Raw genomic sequence first — 22,387 nt, 5'->3', positions numbered from 1 at the left:
GATTTAGCATAGCCAGGCCTTCACTGTGTGTATTCTCCTGTTGGCTGCCCAAGTTCAAGGCAAGGCTGTTATTAATGCTCCTGCTTCAGGATGGTTAGTAGATGGTTTTTTCCTGGGCACATTTAAATGGACCTAGGACATTGTAATTGCCACAAATGGACTCCCTTCCAAAGGCAAGCTGCCCACCTTGGTAATTTCTTTGAAGGCTCACATTCTGCTGCTGTCTCCTTCTACCCAAGTGCTGAGCAGAAGCCATGTGTGGAGCCAGGCCTCTACCATGTGGACCCACCCACAGCCCAGTGCAGAAAAGGACATTCATGCTGAATGTGCAACTGTCAGAATAAGCTACCGGCTGTGCACTGAAGGAGACTCAGTTTTTCTTGCTGTAATAAATACTATAGAACACTTCTAGCAAAAATAACTATAGGGCACAAGCCCTGCCCAAGAGCTTTATTTTTATAGTTAATCCTCTCAACAAGGGCAAGCAGTTGGTAATATCCAAACAGACACAAGTCCCCGTGTTTAACACTGCTTTCTTAATTGTAAAATAGCAGTGATGACAATTGACCGCACACCTACCTGGGGCCAGACCCTGTCCTAGGCAATGGGAGTGAAAGATGAGAAAAACACATTTTCTTCTCACAGCATTTAAGGAGCTCCTGGGGTCAGGGTGGAGATAAACATTTAAACAGGGGATTTACAACAAAGCAAATCACAAACAACACAATGTTTAAAGGGAAGCTTGAGCAAGTCAGAGACATTTTTGCTAATGCAGGTCTAAAAGAAAGCTATTTGGCTTCCCAAAATAATTTTCTATGAAAATCCTTCCAGATTGTATTTAAAATATAATTGGGTTTAGAGGAGGACGGGAAAACAGAGAGATGCAGATCCAACATCCAATCTTCATTGCTATGCATCTTTCCCCCATTAATCTTCACAATAACTCCCATTATGTTATCACCACTTGATTATGTTTGTTTCTCAGATAAAAAACCTGAGGCTCAGAGAAGTTAAGAGACCAAAGCCAGGTCACAGAGCAGCACTAAACCTGAATGCAAGTGTGTACAATTGTCAAGCCCATGTGTTCTCCAGGACTCAGCAATCCTTTCCAGAATGCAGAGATAGTATGAATAAGGGACCCCCTTGTATTACAGAACCTGGAACTTGAGAAAACCCCAGGCTGAGATGGAGGTTTTGAGTCCTGTTTCTTCATTTATTTTCCCCCTTTCTCCTCCTGCTAAACACAGCTGCTTCACCTTTACCAGGCCCAAGATTCATTGCTGCTGGTGTTCAGGCCTGAGCTCGGCTCTCTGGGGACCATGTTTGAGGAGCTTGGTGACTCAGGCCCTCCACTCTAAATTCCTATTAAGCACTCTAGATTTAATAGCTGCTATTAATACAAATTATGCTTCATTAAGCATGAAGCTAAGGAGAATGCAGCTCAGAGGCTCCGGTTCAATACAGGACTGAAGGACAAACAGAATGGCTATTTTTAATCCTGGCAATGTCAGTGGGGAGAGAACAGCCCAACGCTGCATGTGCCTGTCCCTACTTCTGCAAATTGAATTTTCATATTTTCAAATAAGCATCCCTTGTTTTTAGCTTGTGGTGTGTGACAGAAGTAAACATTTCTAATCCTTGAGAGATGGTAGTACCAAGAACATTTTTCCCTTCACAAAACTTTTTTTCTACAAAACCTAAGAAGGTACAGGGAGGGAGAAGCTATCAGCAGGTCCCCTAAGCAGGGGTTTCCATTAGAAATCTTCCTGCAGACTCTAACTCCACACCTCGGTGAAGGCTCATGGGCTGGGGGTTAGCAAACCTTGCCATTACACCCTATTAACCTCGCTGGTTTTATAGACTGTGTTCTATCCAGAGGCAGCTCAAAAGTAGGCAAAAATTATGACTGTGGAGTTCTTCTAGATTGGGGATCAGTAAGCATTTTCTGTAAAAGGCCAGAAAACCAACATTTTAGGCTTTGTAAGACCTATAATCTCTGCCATTGCAGCACAAAAGCCACTACAGACTACACATAAAGGCATGTGCATGACCATGTTCCAATAAAACTTTATCTGCAAAAATCAGGTGTAGGCCAGATTTGGACCACAGACCATAGCACCCTACATTCTATCTGCTTCAAACTCATAGATTTTGTTGTAATGGGTATAACCTTAGTTTTGTAAGAATATGTCATGACAACTTTATCTGTTTACCTACAAAATTGTGACAGTTGATAGCCATTTAAAAAGAAATTCTCTTTGTGATACCAGTACAGACTTATGGCATTACCATGTTTGGATGGCTCGAATTTAGTTGTTAGTTCCACTGTGTTCAACTAAGTCTGTAGTATCACATTGATGGGGGTGCAATTTGCAATCAGCACTTTAGCTGAGAAGTCAATTTGGATACTTTTGTATTTTATATAGTTCATGCTCATTTTTGTTATAAGAATCTGACAATGAGTACACTACCCTTTCTTCCAATGAAATGTTCTAGTTTATCCACTATAGTAGATGAGATATATGTTTGGCTAATATTCATTCCTACCTTCTTTTGAGAAGTTCCTTGCCCTTCAATTTGATGTTATTGCTTTGGCCAATGAGATATTAGGGCACAAAAAGGGAGGAGAAGCTTGAAATGACAGGTCTGAGCATGCTTTCCACCATAAGTGATGCCAATAAGGTGATAAAGCTGCTTCCAAGAATTTATGAGGAACAGGGTAGCCCTTGAATAAGATTGCTAGGGGAAAAAGCAAACAAAATTAAAAACAACAACAACAACAACAACGAAACAGATTGCTAGGCCAGATGCAAAACTAGTCACTGTCTTACACAGCTGTAAAACCACAACTGAGAGGTGGCAGGGGAGGGGTTATTTTCTGTAAAACAGATTAAAAATTGGCATATAACTTTACAATGTCTGGACCAAATAGTGAATAGCAAGGTCAGACACAGGTACATTCACACAGATATTAAAAAACTAATCTTCAGTTGAACCTGTTAACCATTAGAAGGATATCTGCCTACATTTCCGCCTTATTCTCAAGCTTTAAGCAATTTTTCTTCATAATGTTGAGGGCTACATAACGATCCCAAAGAATGATCTTGAAGTTGTAAAGGAAAGTCAGTGCCTAAGCAACAGCACTCAGGAATTTCCTAGGTGCAGCAGATCTGTTGACTCATGCAATGTGGCCATTCAGTGTAAATAAACCATAGGTTTTGTGTACCCTGTTGCCTCAGCTGTTCCACCAGCTGAGGTGTCAGAGGCAGAATGGCTAGAAACTCTGTGATAAAGGACAGCACAGGTCATTCTTCCCATGCAGTGGCTTTTGTGGATTGACTGAGAACAATTGCAGCATCAGTAGCTCCACTTGAAGCTCCACTTCAATTTCTTTTAACTTTCCCTGACATTGAGGCCACCTTTAAGAAGGTTTGAACTCATCCAAATGGGTTAAAATGAATAGTCATCTGATTTTATTGGCCTCACTGTATCTATGTAAAGCAAATATGTCAAGACTCCAAAACTGTCATGGTAATAACAGTATGCCTGAAGCTGAGACAGCTTCTGCAACTATTAAGGAAAGGGAGAAATGCTGACCTTGAGTACTGACATTGTTGGACCACTCAGTGAACCCCGGAATACCCAGCCTTACTTATCCTAAAGTAAATCATAAACGTCCTTATGGTTTAGCCAATGTTGATTGGGCTCCCTCTTACATGAGGCCAAATGCATCCTAACTAAAACTGTGTGTGTGTGTGTGTGTGTGTGTGTGTGTGTGTGTGTATGAAGATAAGGAGGTGAGGCAAGACCTCTCTCTTAAAATGAGCCTATAGACCCAAATTCAAAATACATGTGGAAATCAAATGCAATGGAAGACAAAATAAATAGTAAAATATGAATTCATTCCAGATGAGAGTAAAATTATAGACACTTCGATAATGACTTGAAATAAATATGTCTAGGATTCTTATGAAAAGAATAAGTAAAAGTGACAGAAATTATGAGAGAAAATAATGCATAAATTAAAATCACACTCAGCTATTGAAATATATTTAATTTTCAAGATTTCTGATTCTGTTCATTATCTTTTCATATTTTTTCTATTTTAAGCATTTTAAAGATGCTTTGGCCAGTTCTCCTAAGGATGTATCAATTTGACTTGACTAAAAGTCCCAGAAATATTAAAGATGACAAAATAGAAAAAGATGCCTCAAAGAATGTAGAAATTACATAAAGAACTAAAGTGTCTAATTTTGTGCTTAACAGTTTCCCAAATGTGACAATTCTAAAAGTTTATGTGACATTTATGGAAATAGAGTGTACAACTGAAAAACAATTTCCAAAACTATTGATGACAAAAAGCAAATTTGGATGAACCACACCAGAGGAAAGATTGATTTACCATTTAATTCTCTCTATAAACAACAACATTACCAAATTATTGACATATGAAAAGGCAATCCAAAAAAGCAGCCAAAAATGTACTGAGATGAGCTAATCCAGGAAACTCTATTTATTAGATGATGTTGAAGGCCAGTGTCATAACTCCACATCCCAGCACCTAAGGGATGCATCTCCAGCCCCTCATCACAGGTGCTGTCTCTGATCTGGCAGAGCACCTGACTGCAGTACTCAGGGACACAGCACAGATTCTGAGCACTAGTGGTAGGATGCAAGCAAGCACTGTGACTTGCACCTCTTCACTCTGTGCCTCTCTAGACAGCCAATCTTCCCAATTGAACCCTGAACTAATAAATGAGGTTGAGGTTTCTCTAGCTTATGATATACAAATCAAGGCTTTCTATCCTTTGACAAGCATTACCAATAGACCTATAACCAGGTAAAATCTTCATTCACTGAATCAGAAATTTTAGCCTTCAATTTCTTTAGCTTTTTGACTTTGAGCCCTGAGGCCAGTACTCATTAATGAAGTTGTTGCAAGCAGTGGCAAATAACCCTACTGCTGTCTTTCCCTCAAAAGCTATTTTATTTGGGCTGCAGAGTCTGGAAGGCAGGCCGCTGCCCCCATTTCCCAGTTCCCTGTGGGTTTTGTTGTGCTGTATTTTAGAGACAACTTACATGGAACACAACCTTCCAGTGTGAGACAGCTGATCACAGCCCACAAAACCACTGCTCTAGACCCCAAAAGCAGCCCTGCCCCATCTGTCATTACTTAATCTTATCCACATAACTGACCAAGATGGTTTAAAATAGCCTGTCATCTGAAAATGCAACACAATATGCCAGATCTTTGAATTTAGCCATGGCAATTTTTTTTCTGGTTCTTTTTTTTTTTTTTTTTTTTTTTTTTTTTTGAGACGGAGTCTTGCTCTGTCGCCGGGGCTGGAGTGCAGTGGCCGGATCTCAGCTCACTGCAAGCTCCGCCTCCCGGGTTCACGCCATTCTCCTGCCTCAGCCTCCCGAGTAGCTGGGACTACAGACGCCCGCCACCTCGCCCGGCTAGTTTTTTTTTTTGTATTTTTTAGTAGAGACGGGGTTTCACAGTGTTCGCCAGGATGGTCTCGATCTCCTGACCTCGTGATCCGCCCGTCTCGGCCTCCCAAAGTGCTGGGATTACAGGCTTGAGCCACCGCGCCCGGCCTTTTTTCTGGTTCTTATAAGGTCTTCCACCAAAAAAAATTATGTAGACCAGATGTTGCAAACTGGATCAGTTTGCAATGTGTTCAGTTAGGCCTACACAAAACGTTTACTAATATGAAACTATTTTAACAACAAAAATCAGGATACTACGCTGTTAGATCCACTTTTAAATTCAAATTTCTGCTTCTCTGGGAATATTACAGGCAATAGCTACACGGAGCTAGCACTCCTGCTTAGCACCGCACGTGTGGCTGGAGAGGGAGCAGCTCACTTCTTCAAACAGGGCATGTTCCCTGCCCCTCAGTTTCCCCCAGTCTCTACTTGTCTAATGGTTGGCTCCGCAGCTCCCTTCCTCTTTTACATTACCTGCCTGGATTCTGCAGGAGTTTGGATTTGTGGTCCTTCATAACATCACAAGCACAGCAAAACCAGCATACGTCTAACTAAGAGGGGAAAAAAAATGACCTGGAATCCTGCCTTTCTAATTGCCTTCCACTAAAGTCAGTGTTCACTGGCTAGGTGACTCTTGACACGTTCTATAACTTTTAGGAGTCTTGTTTTTCTCCAGGGTAAAATGAGGCTAATGGTACGGATCCTTCATGATATTTATGAGGATTAAATAGTATAATATTTGCACAGCACCTGGTAGCTATTATTATGATTAGTTTATTCAGTCATAAGCCATACTCCATTTCTTAAAGATGGGCCTAAAGCCAGCTAGGGCCTCACAGAGATCTGAAACATGCTGTGAATGCTGTTTCATATGCAACTTATACAACATATAGCTTGAAAATGCTTTTTTAAATATTTCATTAATTCCTCACAATGATCTTGGGAGGTTGCTATTGTTATTACCTATATTTAATATGTGAAGTTGTTGAGGCTTAACAGAGTCCCAGGCCCTGTAATATCCTGAATACATCTTCATATCACAGCACTTGCCAATTACATTATAATAGTTATCTATGCTTATGTCTGCTTTTCTTCCCAGGCTGTGAGATCTTTGAAATTAGGGACAAATTGAAGTCACCACTGTAACTCTGGTGGATTACAGAGGGTCAGGCCCAGGAAGGGTGCTCATCCAGCTCTGGCTAAATCAATCAGTCTATGGCCAAAGGAAAAGCCCCGAGGTCAGAGAACCAGTGAGTAACTGTGAGTCAGGTGCAGCCCTAGATCCACTTCCAGCCCACTGTTCTCCCCTTTCCTCAGTAGTGCTGATATTTTTCCTTCACTTCCTCAAACTTCTGAGCCTACAGCTTCTTCACCAGGCAGAAGTTGGGAATTTCACCTGTGCAGTCAAATGTGGAACCCAGGCTGCTGATGGGGGCTCCAGTAGAAAGAAACGTGACGTCACCCCTTAGGTACTAGAGGGAGTGGTTGTCTTCTGTAAAGCTGCTGATGCTTTGCAGCCCAGGCTGCCCCGCTTTCCTCACAGTACTCCACCATGCACCCTAAACCAGGTCTCAAGCATTCCAACACCTCACCTACTGTGCAATAACATGGAAACCTTGTAACCAGCAAAACAAAACACACTATAACAAGCTTTAAAATGAGAGTTATTGAAGCTTAACTTACATACCAAAAGTCAGCCATTTTAAGGGTACAATTTGATTAGTTTCAACAAACTGAATATAATCTTTTAACTACCACCACAGTCAAGATATCGAATCTCTGCATTAGCCCCAAAACATTCCCTTTGGCTTCTATCCCAACTTTCTTTCTTCAGGCAACCACTGCTCTGCATCCCATCACTGCACTTCGGCTTTTTCTAGAATATCACACAATGGAAGAATAAAGTATATGGTCTTTTAGGTCTGGCTTTTTCACTCAACATGATGCTTTTAGGATTTATCTGTGTTGTTCCACGTATCATTAGGTTTATCCTTTTTATTGCTTAGAATTCCATTGCATAAATGCATCAAAATTTACTTATCCATTCACCTGTTGGTGGACATGTAAGTTATTTCTAGTTTGTGTCTATGTTGAATAAAGTTGCCATGAACATTTGTATACAAATCTTTATGTGGAATATGTTTTCATATCTCTAAGATAAACACACAGTAGTAGAATGGTTGGAAGATAAGGTAAATATATGTTTAACTTTATAAGACAACACCAAATTATTACCTAAAGAGCCTATCCTACTTTACTCTTCCATCAGCAATTTACAAGAGTTCCAGTTGTCCCACATTCCATTTGACATTTGTATGATTACTCTTTTTATATCTGGCCATGTTAATGTGTATGTAGTAGTATTTCATCGAGGTACCATTAATTTGGAGTTCCCCTGTGAGAAATAATGTTAAGCATCTTTTTATATGCTTATTTGCCATTCATATGTCTTCTGTGGTAAAGAGCCTGATCAAATCTTTTACCTTTTTAAAAATTTCAATGTTTTGATTCTTACTACTGAATTCTGAGAGTTCTTTATATACTCTGGATGTAAGTCCTTTATTCAATATACAGTTGGCAAAAATTTTGTCCCAGTCTGAGGCTTGCATTTTCATTTTCTTTTTTTTTAACAGTTATTTTAGATTCAAGAGTATATGCGAAAGGTTATATAGGTAAACTCATGTCACAAGAGTTTGGCATACAGATTATTTCATTACCCAGGTACTAAGCATGGTACCCGATAGTTATTTTTCCCGATCGTCCTTCAAGTAGGCCCCATTTTCTTAAGATAGTCTTTAAAAGGGCAAAAGATTTGATTTTCATGAAGTTCAATTTATCAAATATTTTCTTTTACAGCTTCTGCTTTCTGTGTTTTATCTAAGAAATCTTTACTTAAGCCAAGGTCACAAAGACTTTCCTCTATGTTTTCTTATAGAAATTTTATAGTTTTAGCTTTTATATGAAAGTATGATCTATTTAGGGTTAATTTTTATATATATTGTATAAGGTCAAGATCAAGGTTCAGGGCAGAGAAGAACCAGGCTGTGTGGATACATTCAGTTATAAGTTTCTGAAGTGGGAGCTGGAAGAGAGCTCTCCTGGGACACCAATGCTCCGGGTCCTGACTTTACTGCTCTATGTCCACTGCTCTTGGAGTCCCAGGTGACTCTCCCACGGCCTCTGTGACTCTATGATCTGCAGGTATTGGGAGACACGTAATTAAGATGCCAGGAACCCCAGAAGCCACAAAAACAGTGTTGATATCTCTAAGCCAGACCTGATCACCTGTCTTGAGCAAAGGAAAGACCCTGGAATGTGAAGAGATGCAAAACAGTAGCCAAACACCCAGATGTTAGAAGATTTCTTGCTTTTTTAAAACTGAAAAAGCCAAGATGGCAAACTAGACACAGCAAGGAAGAGCTTCTGTCACTGACAGACCAGACCATTAAGAAGACCAGCACATTCCAAGCAGATCTTCAAGAGGAAGGCATTGAGAGCAGACAGAGGGAGGACACGGACCCTGGGCTAAAGTGAGAGGAATCTGGGAACCCTGCACAGGGTTGCTGAGCACCAGGACTTATTACTGGCCCCAAGAAGCTCCTGGGAAAAGAGTTACAACAGGCATGGAGTGAGCCACACTTGCCATGGCCTCTGGAAATCCTAAATGCAAGAGTTAGCCACACTTGCCGTAGGCCTCTGGAAATCCTAGATGCAAGAGACCCCACAATCCACAATGACATTTGAATTGGCATGGAGAGCTATTTAAAAAGTTGGCAGGAGCAGGGATCCAGCCTGTGTAGAGCCCAAAGGGTTTAGTGCAGCAGTGGGGGCAGTGGAGCATGGGCAAGGATGCTCATCCACCAAGACTTGCCATGTTCCTCTAGGTGGTTTTGTCCTTTGTTGACTGTCAGACCTGGACAGAACAGGGATATCTTGTCTATGGGAAGGGGGCAGTCTGATCTGAGCACTGCCCTGTATGCCAGCCTCTCCCAGGGCCCCTGCCTGGTCACACCTGCTTACAACACAGCCTTGGTTGCCCAATCAGGGCACTTCTCAGCAGCTACCACCATAACTGTTTCACTGGCAGATTCCACCTAACCATCAGAAAACTTTTGCAGATGGGCCCTGTCAGCTCATACCCACTCACAGCCTCCCCCCACTGCATTGCTGGCAAATGCAAGCAATGCGGACCCTACCACCTCACCGCCACTGGCATACATGTGCAAGCACAAATACCGCTACCACTGCCCTGACAAAGTGCTTTTTCTGGCACCCCCATCAGAGTATTGTTGCCAGTGGACCAGGAACACCTCAGCCCCTCCAGCAGAGCAGATGTTTAACCTTCAGGGACCAGAGAATAAAGCCATGGGCCTTGTCCCAACCACTCAGGGTTAGAGCACTCAGCCAAGGAGTGCTGAACTGAGCCTTGGAACCTTTAAATCATCCAGAAGCAAAGCCAGTTGACTAAACCCAACCTATACCACAGTCAAATCCTCAAGGGCATGAAAGACTACAAAAGCAGGAAGCCCCATCTAAAGGACAGCAACTTCAAAAATTAAAGGACTATTAGCCCACAGAGATGAGAACAAAACAGTGCAAGAACTCTGACAATGCTAAAAGCAAGAGTGTCTCCCACCTCCAAATGACTGCACTAGCTCTCCAGCAATGGTACTTAACCAGATTGAAATGGTTAAAATGACAGACACAGAATTCAAAATCTGGATGGCAATAAAGATCATCAAATTTAGAAGAAAGCTGAAACCCAATCCAAAGCTTCTAAGAAATCCAGTAAAATGATCAAAGAGCTGAAAGACAAAATGGCCATTTTAAGAAGGAACCAAATTGATCTGATAGAGCTGAAAAACTCACAACAATAATTTCATAATACAATCAAAAATATTAACAGCAGAATAAATTAAACTGAGTGAAGACTCTCAGAGCTCCAAGACTAATTCCTTGATCAACTCAATTTAACAAAAATACAGAAAAAAGAATTTTAAACAATAAGCAGAACCTCCAAGAAATATGAGATTATGTAGAGATGAAACCTATGACTCACTGGCATCCCTGACAGAGAGAAAGACAGAACAATCAACTTGGAAAACATATTCAAGGATACTGTCCATGAAAATTTCCCCAACTTCACTAAAGAGGTTGACGTTCAAATTCAGGAAATTCAGAGAACCCCTGCAAGATACTATATAAGATGACCATCACTGAGACACATAGTCTCAGATTCTCCAAGGTAAACACAAAAGACAAAATATTAAAGACAGCTAGAGAGAAGAAGCAGGTCACCTACAAAGAGAACCCCATAAGGCTACCAGTGGGCCTTTCCACAGAAACCCCATAAGCCCAAGGAGATTGGGGGCCTATATTCAGCATTAAGGGAACCCCATAAGGCCACCAGTGGACTCCACAAGCCCAAGGAGATTGAGGGCCTATACTTATCATCTTTAAAGAAAAGAAATTCCAAACAAGAATTTTATATCCAGCCAAACTAAGCTTCATAAGCGAAAGAAAAACAAAATCCTTTTAAGACAACCAAATGCTAAGGGAATTTGTTACCACCAAACCTGCATTACAAGAAGTCTTTATGGGAGCACTAAATATGGAAACAAAAGACCATTATAGGCCACCACCAAACGAACTTAAGTACATGGACTATATACACTATAAAGCAACTGCACTATCAAGTCTACATTAAAAACCAGCTAACAACATGACAGGACCAATCCACACATATGAATATTAACCTTGAACATATACAGGCTAAACATCCCACTTAAAAGGCACAGAGTGGCAAGTTGGATAACGAAGCAACACCCAACAATATGCTATCATCAAGACACCCACCTTATGTGTAATATGCACATAGGCTAAAAGTAAAAGCATGAAGAAAGATCTGTCAAATGGAAAACAAAAAACAGCAGGGATTGCTATTCTTATTTTGGACAAAATAGACTTTAAACCAACAACAATCCAAAAGGGTGTTCCATCATGATAAAGGGTTCAATTCAACAAGAAGACTTAACTATCCTAAATATACACACACTCAACACTGGAGCACCCAGATTCATAAAATAAGTTCTTAGAGACCTACAAAGAAATTTCAATCACTACTCGAAGACTTCAACACCCCACTGACAGTACTAGAAAAACCACTGAGGCAGAAAACTAACAAATATATTTGGGACCTAAACTCAACTCTTGACCAATTGGACTTTACAGATATCTACAGAACACTCCACCTAAAAACAACAGAATAAACATTCTTTTCGCCAGCATGCTGCCCATATTCTAAAATCAATGACATGCTTGGCCATAAAAAAATTTCCAAAATATTCAATAAAACCAAAATCATACCAACCACACTCTCAGACTACAGCACAAAAATAGAAATTAACACCAAGAAGATCTCTCAAAACCATACAATTACATGGACATTAAAATATCTGCTCATGCAGGACTTTTGGGTAAACAATGAAATTGAGGCAGAAATCAAGAAATTTTTTGAAACTAATGAAAATAAAGAAACAACATTTCAGAATCTCTGGGACACTGTTAAAGCAGCGTAGAGTCGAGTTTATAGTGCTTAACACCCACATCAAAGAGTTTGAATGGTCTCAAATTAACAATTTGACATCACACCTAGAGAAACTAGTAAAACAAGAACAAACCAACCCCAAAGCTAGTAGAAGAAAATAACCAAAATCAGAGCTTAACAAAATGAAACAGACACATGAAAAATTATACAAAAGATCAGTGAAACCAAAAGTTGGCCCTTAAAAGAATAAATAAGATTGAGAGACAACTAGGTAGGCTAATTTAAAAAAGATAGAAATAAACACAGTCAGAAATGACAAAGGGAACATTACCACCAACCCCACAAAAATTTTTTAAAACCCTCAGAGACTGTAATGAACACTTCTATGCACACAAACTAGAAAACCTAGAGTAAATGGATAAATTCCTGGAAACATACAACCTCCCAAGGTTGAACAAGAAAGAAACTGAAATCCTGAACACACCAATAACAAGTTCCAAAATTAAATCAGTAATAAAAAACGTACCAACTCAAAAGAGCCCTGGACCAGATGGGTCCACAGCTGATTTCTACCAATGTGTAAAGAAGAGCTGATACCAATCCTACTGAAACTATTCAAAAAAATTGAGAAGGAAGGACTCCTCCCTAACTCATTCTATGAGGCTAGCATTATTCTGATATCAAAATCTGACAGAAACACAATGAAAAAAGAAAACTTCAGGCCAATATCTCCCATGAATATAGATTTTAAAATCCTCAACAAAATATTAGCAAGCGAAATTCAGCAGCACATCAAAAAAGTCAACTCACCACAAATAAGTAGGCTTTATTCCTGGGATGCAAGATTGGTTCAACATATGCAAATCAATAAATGTGATTCATCACATAAACAGAACTAAAAACAAAAATCATGTGATCATCTCAAAAGACGAAAAAGACTTTCAATAAAATTCAACATCCTTTCATGTTAAAAACGCTCAACAAGCTAGGCATTGAAGAAACATAATTCAAAACAATAATACTTATCTATGACAAGCCCATAGTCAACATCATATTGAACAGGCAAAAGCTAGAAACATTCTCCTAAGAACCAGAACAAGACAAGATGTCCATTCTCACCACTCCTATTCAACATAGTTCTGGAAGTCATTCTCACCACTCCCATTCAACGTAGTTCCGGAAGTTCTAGCCAGAGCAATCAGGCAAGAGAAAAAAAAACAAAAGGCATCTAAATAGGAAGAGAGGAAATCAAACTATCTCTCTTCATAGATGATATGACTGTACACCTAGAAAACCCCACAGTATCTGCCCAAAGGCTCCTAGAACTGATAAACAACTTCAGCAAAGTTTCAGGATTAAAAAAAAAGTACAAAAGTCACTAACATTTCTATATATCAATAATGTCCAAGCGGAGAGCCATATCAAGAATCCAGTCCTATTCACAATAGCCACAAAAAGATAAAATACCTAGGAATACAGCCGTCCAGGGAGGTTAAAGATCTCTACAACAAGAATTATAAAACACTGCTGAAAAAAAAATCAGACAACACAAATGGAAAAACACTCTATGTTCATGGATAAAAAGAATCAATTTTATTAAAATGGCAATATTACCCAAAGCATTTCACAGATTCATTGTGGTTCTTATCAAACTATCAATGATATTTTTCACTGAATTAGGAAAAAAAAATTGTAAAATTCATATGGAACCAAAAAAAGAGCCCAAATAGCCACAGCAATCCTAAGCAAAAAGAACTAAGCCTGAGGCATCACATTACCTGATTTCAAACTATACTGCAAGGCTATGGTAACCAAAAAAATCATGGTATTGGTACAAAAACAGACACAGAGACCCATAGAATTTGCCTTATCTATCAATTTTTCTGCCACCTACCCACCAGCCAGCTAGCTATCCATCCATCCATCTATACATCAATCTATCAACCTATTTCTTTGGCAAAGCTATGGAAATGTCATAGAGAAGATGACCCTATAATCATTGCCTTTGCTGCCAATGGTATATTTTGGGTAAACAAGAAAAAATATTTCTGCTGCAATGCTATACCCATTCCAGGTATGGCCCCAGATCTGTATTATTGTAGTAAACATGTTTTTTTCCTCTTCCACATATTCACCATAGCATGGATACACTTGTCCATTGCTCTGATGACTCTGGAGAGGACATTGCTGGCTGTCCTCTCCCTCCAACATCTATCTCTTACCATCCATTGTGTAGGCACAGGGTCTGAGTGAGATTGATCTACCAACCCCATTCCTGGCATTGGCCCCAAAAGTCCTACAGTATATCTTCCTCAACAGAGTAATTGGTTTAATTAAAATAAAATTCAGGACTTTTGATGGTTTGGAAAAGAGAATCTCTCTTTCTCTGAATGGAATAGTGTATGGATGTGAAGCCCAGGACTGCTTCAACCATTGAACTCTAAATCAAGCCAGTCTGGGAATGCAACTGACTCAAAATGGCAGAGCAGAAAGAATGTCAGAGAAATGGAGCCAGAGAAATGGAGCCAGAGCCCTGGTCAGAATGTGCCTAAAGAACTGCACTCTTTACCTCTAGACATTTCAGTCATGTGAGTCATTATTTGTTTTAACCAGTTTGCCTTCTTCTTTTCCATTACAGGTCTTGGGAACTAAATGCATCATTACCATGCCAGCCCCAAAGAGTTAAGGGTAATTGAGGAGTGGGAGGTGGAGATAGTTTGTTTTGTGAAAATCCTCTTACTCATTTACTAATCCAGCATGTCGCCTAGCTTCCGGAGTTTTCTTTGCTCATTTGTGATTAGATCAGCTCATAAGGAACCACTTTTTCTTTCTAAACCCGCCTTCCTCTACTTCCAGAATCTCTCTCACACTTGTGACTCAATCTAAAGGCTAATCTGGCCAAAATTTAGCTGTGGGAACTCTGAGCCATCCACCAAGATCCTTTGTACTCTTAACTTCTGCCAACTGACAGTGCTGAGTGAGGGGGACTGGGAGCTGCACCTCTTCGGTCATAGGCCCACAGGCCCCTGAGACAGAGGAAATGCCAACAGACTGAGGAATTGGATTAGAAATGCAATTCCAATGCAAAAATGGAATTGGAGCCAATGGATTGGTGTGTCTATGAAAGAGTTCAGGAAAATCAGTCACTGCTGACCACAGGAGCCACAAGGCTCCTGCCCCTAACAGTCTGCTGCCACCATGTCCATGTCTGCTCAAACTCCCCAGACTACTCCATCCACCTTCCAAAGACAGGGTCCTTTCCTGGTCTTGATTTCTCCACTATCACTTTTCCATTATCACTACATCTAGAGTCCCCATTTCCAGCACCAGAGGTCTCAATTACTCTACCATCACCACCACATTCCATCCTTAGTAACCCAGTGCTTTCTCATCCTTATGCCTTTCGTTGTTCTTTTGCCCTCTCTTGGGTCCTCTTGCCCTACCCCTCTGTCTTTCTAAATTCTACCTGTCCTCCATGACACTGCTTCTGAGTAGAAAATGTTTCAAAGAAAAGGCACGAGATTTGAAATCAGATTGATCTAAGTTTAAATTCTACCTAGGATGACTGTGAGTGATAGAAACAGGCTAAATTTGTCTGGATCAAGGATACCAAAATTTAGAATCCACTTCTGCACAGTTACCTGTTCCATTTCCCTTTCCTCCTCTGTAGTGTCATATATGCCAGGAACAACATCCTAAAGAGATCTCCTATGTGTTACCATGAAGAAAACTGTGGCCTCAATTCCACTGTAGCCCCCAGTAACCTAGGATAAACCACGTAGAGGGCTTCTTTTACCTGAGAGGCAGCTATAACCAAAGTCATCTATAAGTCTTCCTTTCTAAAGTTCACCTCTTCAAAGAGTAGGAAAGGTAATTCCAAGGAAAAGTACCCAAAACATAAAAGGAAAGGATTTTGAACACCAAAAACAGAGCTCCTCTTTTCTACCTACCACTCAGGCATTTTTTGGTTGAGGCAATTTTGGGGCAAAAGTTGTCTTGAACTTTGTGTATAAGCACATAGGACATGACAAAGGGGGAAAAGAAAGATGAAACTCAACTGGTTCATTGGGCCTTACAGCTTTGGATCAGAAAGACCACTAGCCTCTTCTGCTTCTTATTTCATCCTTGTCCATTTAAGTCCCTCCTCAAGCTTGTCCCTTAGGAGACCTCAGGACCATCAAAATAACCACCAGTCTTTTGGCATATAATCCTTCCAAAGAGTAATACATCATGTTAATTTAACTTACTTAAGCAAAATAAATAGCAAAAGCCTTTCAGCCCAGTGATTTTACCACCCAAATCTCCAAGGGACAAGCCATCTCAGAGTTTACAGGTCTATCTCTATCCTCTGGGAGCTTACCATGGTTTTGTCCTTAATGAATTTGCTCATATACTTTTATTAGCAGTGAGACTCTGCATTCACTGAAATAGAAGTTTCCCTGGAAGCTCTTGAATTCTATGGCTTCACTTATCTATAACTGTTTCTCCACTGCCTTGACTTCTAATCTATGCAGTATGGCTGTCTCCCCCAACACTATCAGACCACTGTCCTGGCACAACTTTACTGTTCTGTATTTGCCCTAAAATATGTCTACTAATAATAATGAATATTTCATTATTAATAATTTTGTTTGCTTTCCTGAAAATTTTAAGAGCTTTTTGAGGAATCATTTGGATAACCTAAGTCTGTTAGTAAACATTGCTCAAAGAAATTTGTGCTGAGGTCTCTTTTTCATTCTGTAAGTTTTGTTCTACAAGCGAAGGCATTCCAATGTCTTTGAAGCTATGGGTGTTTCCCGCAGAGTTACGGTGATAAAGGTAGAATCCCTCCCTCTAAAACTATTAGGAAAGTGCTTACTCAGTATTTCATTCCTTCATTTCCTCTTATGTCCTTCCTCAGGTCAGCTGCTCAGATTCAGATGGAACATAAGCAATAATGTTTTTCTGAGGTTTCTCTTCCTTTCTGTCAGTGGACTGACTTAACATTTTGTTGGCAGCCTTCAGAGCATTTCATACGTCCCTGCAAGATGTTAAGAGCAATTTAGAGGTACTCAGCACATATAATAAATAAGTTTTCAAAACAATGTCTCTCAAAATTGTCAACAGTATCCAGACTGGGTAAAACACTTTTTTCTCTGTTGGTTTTTCCTGGGAGATGTTACCAAATAATTTTAAAAACTATCAAGACTAAGATAGCAGTTGTGTGACCATAAATCACTGACTTTCTGTGACAAACTTACATTGCCCAAAAAATATGTTCCAGAAATGACAATACACTGGCATTATATTACTTCTTCCAATCTGGCTTTATGTCCAGAAGTTCAAAAATTCTTGATCCGAGTAGGTGTGGTGGATATCTGTAGCTTCAGCCTCCCATCATCCCTTTGCCATTGTGCTGGTGTCTTATCCCAGTCTTTCTCTGGGGAACCACTCTGTCTCATATTCAATTCATGTAATCTGAATTAGTTAAACCCATGCCCAGCTGTAAGGGTAAACATGTAATTTGAGTCTAAGTCAATCAGCACACTGCTTTTTTCTAGCCACAGTGATTGGCTTAAAGATGCTCACATGACTCAACCAACCAGAGCCAATAAGATATTGCTGAGACTTCTGGGAGAGAGACAGGTTCATCATTTCTGGATTTAAACCTTAAGGACAAAATGTGAGTCTGTTGCCGCTATTATGTTACCACATAGAACCTGATACTGCAGCCAAGATAGTAATGATGAGAACTGAGTCTTGAGACTATTTGAATCCTTAGAACCAGTTGAAGCTGAAACCATCTATGCTCTTGGATTTTCAGTCAAATGAGCCAAAAACTCCTTTTTCCCCCTTGCTTAAGCAAGTCTTCATTAGGTATTCTTTTACTTCAAAACAAAAAATCACGAATGCCCACTGTATACCCTGATTTTTGTTTGAAAAATAAATTCAGCAAAGGCAAAAGTATAAACTGAATGATGTAATAAAGAACCTCTATTTTTACATTTCTTAAAGTAGCTAACACACCCTGGGCACACTCCAGATTTCCAAGACGGCATGTATGTGTTTGATTGAATAAATGAATACAGATGAAAGTTAAGAATAATTCATGCCAAGTGTTAGGGAGTCCCTGAGTTTCAAAGCAATACTCATTGGAATTGGAATCTCTAGGGTGGATATGAAACTGCTTATCAATGTTGTATGAGCAGAGCTCACTAAATACTGAGCCACAGAATAAAATGCCAGTGAGCAAGATAGCTCTCACTGACCAGGCTCTTGGCAAGACCACCTATCTTCCTGAAACAGGGAATAGACAAAGCCTAAGGGAAAGCCCTTGCTTCCCAGCCCCAACTGCAAATGTATCCCGGAGGACTGAACAATCAGATTCAGGGCCTTAGAGGGCTCCCACCACAAAGTGGTGTAAAGATGTAGGCTGAGAGGGCAGTGCGAATTCCAAAAAGAACACCCAGAGCCCAAGGTCCATCGCAGCCTATTCCTGACACTAGTAAGTTAAGCATGCCCACAACTCTGACAATATTTTTAGGCAGGGCCAGCCCAGAACCCCAAGAAAAAGGGTCCTCACAAGACCTGGAAATGACAGAGGAACCAGGACATAAGCAAGAGTGGCTTTAGAAAAGTGTAAATGGTGAAAAATTTTGTTCTCATCCACAGCAAGCACCTTCCTCCAGAGGGCCAGGTCTTCCATCACTTCAGACATAAAGGAAATGGGTTGGAGATTCCTTTCTTGTATAAAGAATTTGGGAATTAGTGTGAGTAAAGGAACACCAAGCATAGAAATCCAAAGAAAAACAGGAATGTTCAGAACAAGACCAGATTTTAACTCAAGTGGTGAAACTTACCAGACACTGACAAGGCAACTCTGAAATCTCCCTCTCTGAACCAAGAATGGAATTCCATTGCTATCATTGTATTCTTTTAGCTTCTAACTTACATCATTAAAATACAAATCTCTTTGGAGAGAAAGTAGCTTAGACTATTGTCAGTCATTTGCTCCTCTGTATAAAAGCTTTGTCACTAGAGAAGAGTGTGATAGCTAGACATATAAATACATAAAGAGGGTGAGGAAATGGAATGGGACTGAAAGGAAAATGAATTTGGGCAAGTGACACACTAGACAGAAGAACACAGACTTTAGGTTTAGAAAGACCTGGATTCAAGTATGACCCCACCACCTATTAACTCTTATCTTGGGCTAAGTATATCACTTCTTTGAAACTCAACTACTTTCTCTGTGAAGAGTGAATATTAATACCAATCTCCATGACTCTGATTATATTATCCTGTCTGTCTTGTATACCACATATTCCTTGTCATTTGCTTGGCTAACTCCTATTCAGACCATGGGCCACCTCACATTACCTCCTCAGGAAGACCGAATTGGGGAGGTGTTCCTTGTCTTAAGTCTCACAGCATCTATCTACATAGAGCAGAATTTGCATCACTTGTAACTCTTATTTTTCTGTACTATGACTTTATACTCTGTCTCCAATAAAGCAAGAGGACTTTAAGACTCAGTGTCTGTATTTTATTCATGAGTGCATCCCCAGTGCTTAGAAAACTAGAAAAGATAAAGAAGAGGGATCTCAAGGGCTCACCTAGGAGAGAGAGAAACATTGGGCTTAGGAGGGCCAGGAAGAAGCAAGTGAACACTGCACGAGGCTGTTCTTCCACTACAAGAGGAAATAATGCAGGCAGGGCTGAGAGAGAGATGGGCAGCTACATCACTTCTATTCTCCCCAAACCAACTTTCTAACCTGGAGCAGAAATCTAAATGGAGATAAGATAGGAGTTGTGGCACTTATTAGACAAAGTTGAATTCAAGGTCAAAAGCATTGCATAGGGACAGAAGCAGTCACTTAGTAATGATGAAGTCTGCAGTCCATGGAGATTATACTGTCATGAACCATTAGGAATCAAATAACAAAGCATCAACATTTGTAAAGGAAAATCATAGGAAAATAAAAGAGAAACTGACAAAAATATAAAAGTAATAAAAAGGTTCAAGTGTACCTGTTTCAGTCTCTGACAGATAAAGTATATGAATATAAATAAGGATATAAAATATGTGAATAATTAAAATTTTCTCTTTCTAGATTGCTATAGTACATTTATAAAAATTAACATCTTTCAGGAATAAATTCCAAGAAGCTATTTTAATACAAACCACATTCTAAGATGGCAATACAATAAAACAAATAAGTAGCAAATGCAGAAACAGAAAAACCAAACACTGGAAAATCAGGAGAAAAACATTTCAGTTAACTACTGGGCCAAAGATAATAGATTTGACTGCAATTGTTAACTATCTTTTAAAAATAACATTACAAATTAGAACTAGAAAAACTTCAAAATTGTACCCAGAGGAAAGTTCATATCCTTGGACACATATCTCTAAACACACAAGAATGAAAATAAATAAATTTTCATCATCACAGATTAAAAGAGAAAGAAAAAATAATTTTTAAAAAGTTTGAGAAAAATATAAACAAAAAAATAAATTGGTTGTAAACAAATAGTAGAATTAAATATTTTAAGAGCAGATTCTTCAGAGAAAAAATTCAATACAGCTAAAATATCATTTGTCAGTTTAGTCAAGAATAAAATGTAGAAAGTACAAAACTATAAAATAGGAATGAAAAAAGGAGAAAACACAAATGCAAGGAAATCCAAAGATACACAAAAGAACACTTCATTCAACAATGTGTTAGTAACTTTGAAGATATGAATGAAATGTGTGATTTTCAAAGGAAAATATAAATTACCCAAACAAAAAAAATAAAAATAAAATAGGAGAGGGAAAACCATGATAGAAACTAAGTAATATGTCAAAGAAGACCTGGGGAAAATGACAAATAGGAAGCAAGACTAACGGGGAGCTCCGACAGAGCAGCATGTGGAGACCCACATCATGAACTTTTGCTCCAACACCTACCACAGGAACATACCAGGAAAGATGAGATAATCCACAGACCCTTTGAAGGAAGTGGATTGCCACTTCAGGCTCTGTGGGACAGCTGAGGAACTACAAAGGACATAATCTCTCAAGAGTTCTATGGCCCTGCCCACGACCTGAGAAACCTCAATACTTATCTCAAGGTGACCCTAGGGCAAGCTTGTATCCCGCAGCTGAGGCCCTCTTGAAAGCACCACCTCCTGGCTGGAGGCCAACTAACACAAAACCAGTGTACTCAACAAAAATAGAACTGAGGACCCTTACACAGTCTACTTTACTCCCCTGCTATCCTTGAGTCCCAGATCTTTCCTCTGACATAGTCTACCCAAATGAGAAGGAACCAGAAAAACATTTCTACTAATACAACAAAACAAGGTTATTTAGTACCACCAAAAGATCACATTAGCTCACCAGCAATGGATCCAAACCAAGAAGAAATCTCTGAATTGCCAGAAAAAGAATTCAGAAGGTCGATTATTAAGCTAATGAAGGAGGCAACAGAGAAAAGTGAAATCCAACTTAAAGAAATTAAAAAAAAAAAAAGATACAGGATATAAATGGAAAAACTCCAGTGAAATATACAGCATTAATAAAAAACAATCACAACTTCTGGAAATGAAGAATGCACTTAGAGAAATACAAAATTCGCCAGAAAGTCTGAGCAATAGAATCAAACAAGTAGAAGAAAGAATGTCAGACTCAAAGACAAGGCTTTCAAATGAATCCAATCTGACAAAGACTAAAAAAAAAACATTTTCTATTTTTTTTTTTAATGAACAAAGCCTCCAAGGAGTTTGGGATCATGTTAAATGACCAAACCTAAGAAGAGAAATCTAAGTTTGGAAAACATATTTGAGAGAATAATTGAGGAAAAGTTCCCCAGCCTTGCTACAGATCTAGACATCCAAATACAAGAAGCTCAAAGAACGCTTTAAAGTCATAGTTTTATAATTTATAAATATGGCTTTATAATACTATAAAACCATAGTTACCAAAACAGCATGGTACTGGTATAAAAACAGGCATATAGACCAATGGAACAGAATAGAGAATCTAGAAATAAAGCTAAATACAGGCAACTGGTCTTTGACAAAGCAAACAAAAACAAAGTGGGGAAAGGACACCCTATTCAACAAATGGTGCTGGGACAATTGGCAAGCCACATGTAGAAGAATGAAGGTGAATCCTCATCTCTCACTTTATATAAAAACCAACTCAAGATGGATCAAAGACTTAAATCTAAGACCTAAAGCCATAACAATTCTAGAAGATAGCAACAGAAAAACCCTTCTAGACACTGGCTTAGGCAAAGACTTCATGACCAAGAACTCAAAAACAAATGCAACAAAAATAAATATAAATAGATGGGACTTAATTAAACTAAAAAGTTTCTG

At 39.3% G+C, this 22,387-nt stretch overlaps 1 long non-coding RNA gene across 1 annotated transcript in view; it reads right to left on the bottom strand.

The window, feature by feature from the left end:
• Positions 1 to 568: 568 nt before the first annotated feature.
• LOC117084112 overlaps positions 569 to 22,387 on the bottom strand; it is an 84,461-nt gene continuing 62,642 nt past the window's right edge. Inside the window, exons 2-4 of the long non-coding RNA XR_004437322.1 lie at positions 16,899 to 17,060; positions 2,548 to 2,739; positions 569 to 659 (exon numbers count right to left, since the gene is read on the bottom strand). This is a non-coding gene — a long non-coding RNA (uncharacterized LOC117084112). The remainder of the gene's footprint in view (positions 660 to 2,547; positions 2,740 to 16,898; positions 17,061 to 22,387) is intronic.

The sequence above is a fragment of the Trachypithecus francoisi genome, unplaced genomic scaffold, assembly GCF_009764315.1.
Source record: "Trachypithecus francoisi isolate TF-2019V2 unplaced genomic scaffold, Tfra_2.0 Lachesis_group0, whole genome shotgun sequence".
NCBI classification, from domain to species: domain Eukaryota; kingdom Metazoa; phylum Chordata; class Mammalia; order Primates; family Cercopithecidae; genus Trachypithecus; species Trachypithecus francoisi.
This window is presented reverse-complemented; position numbering and strand designations above follow the sequence as displayed.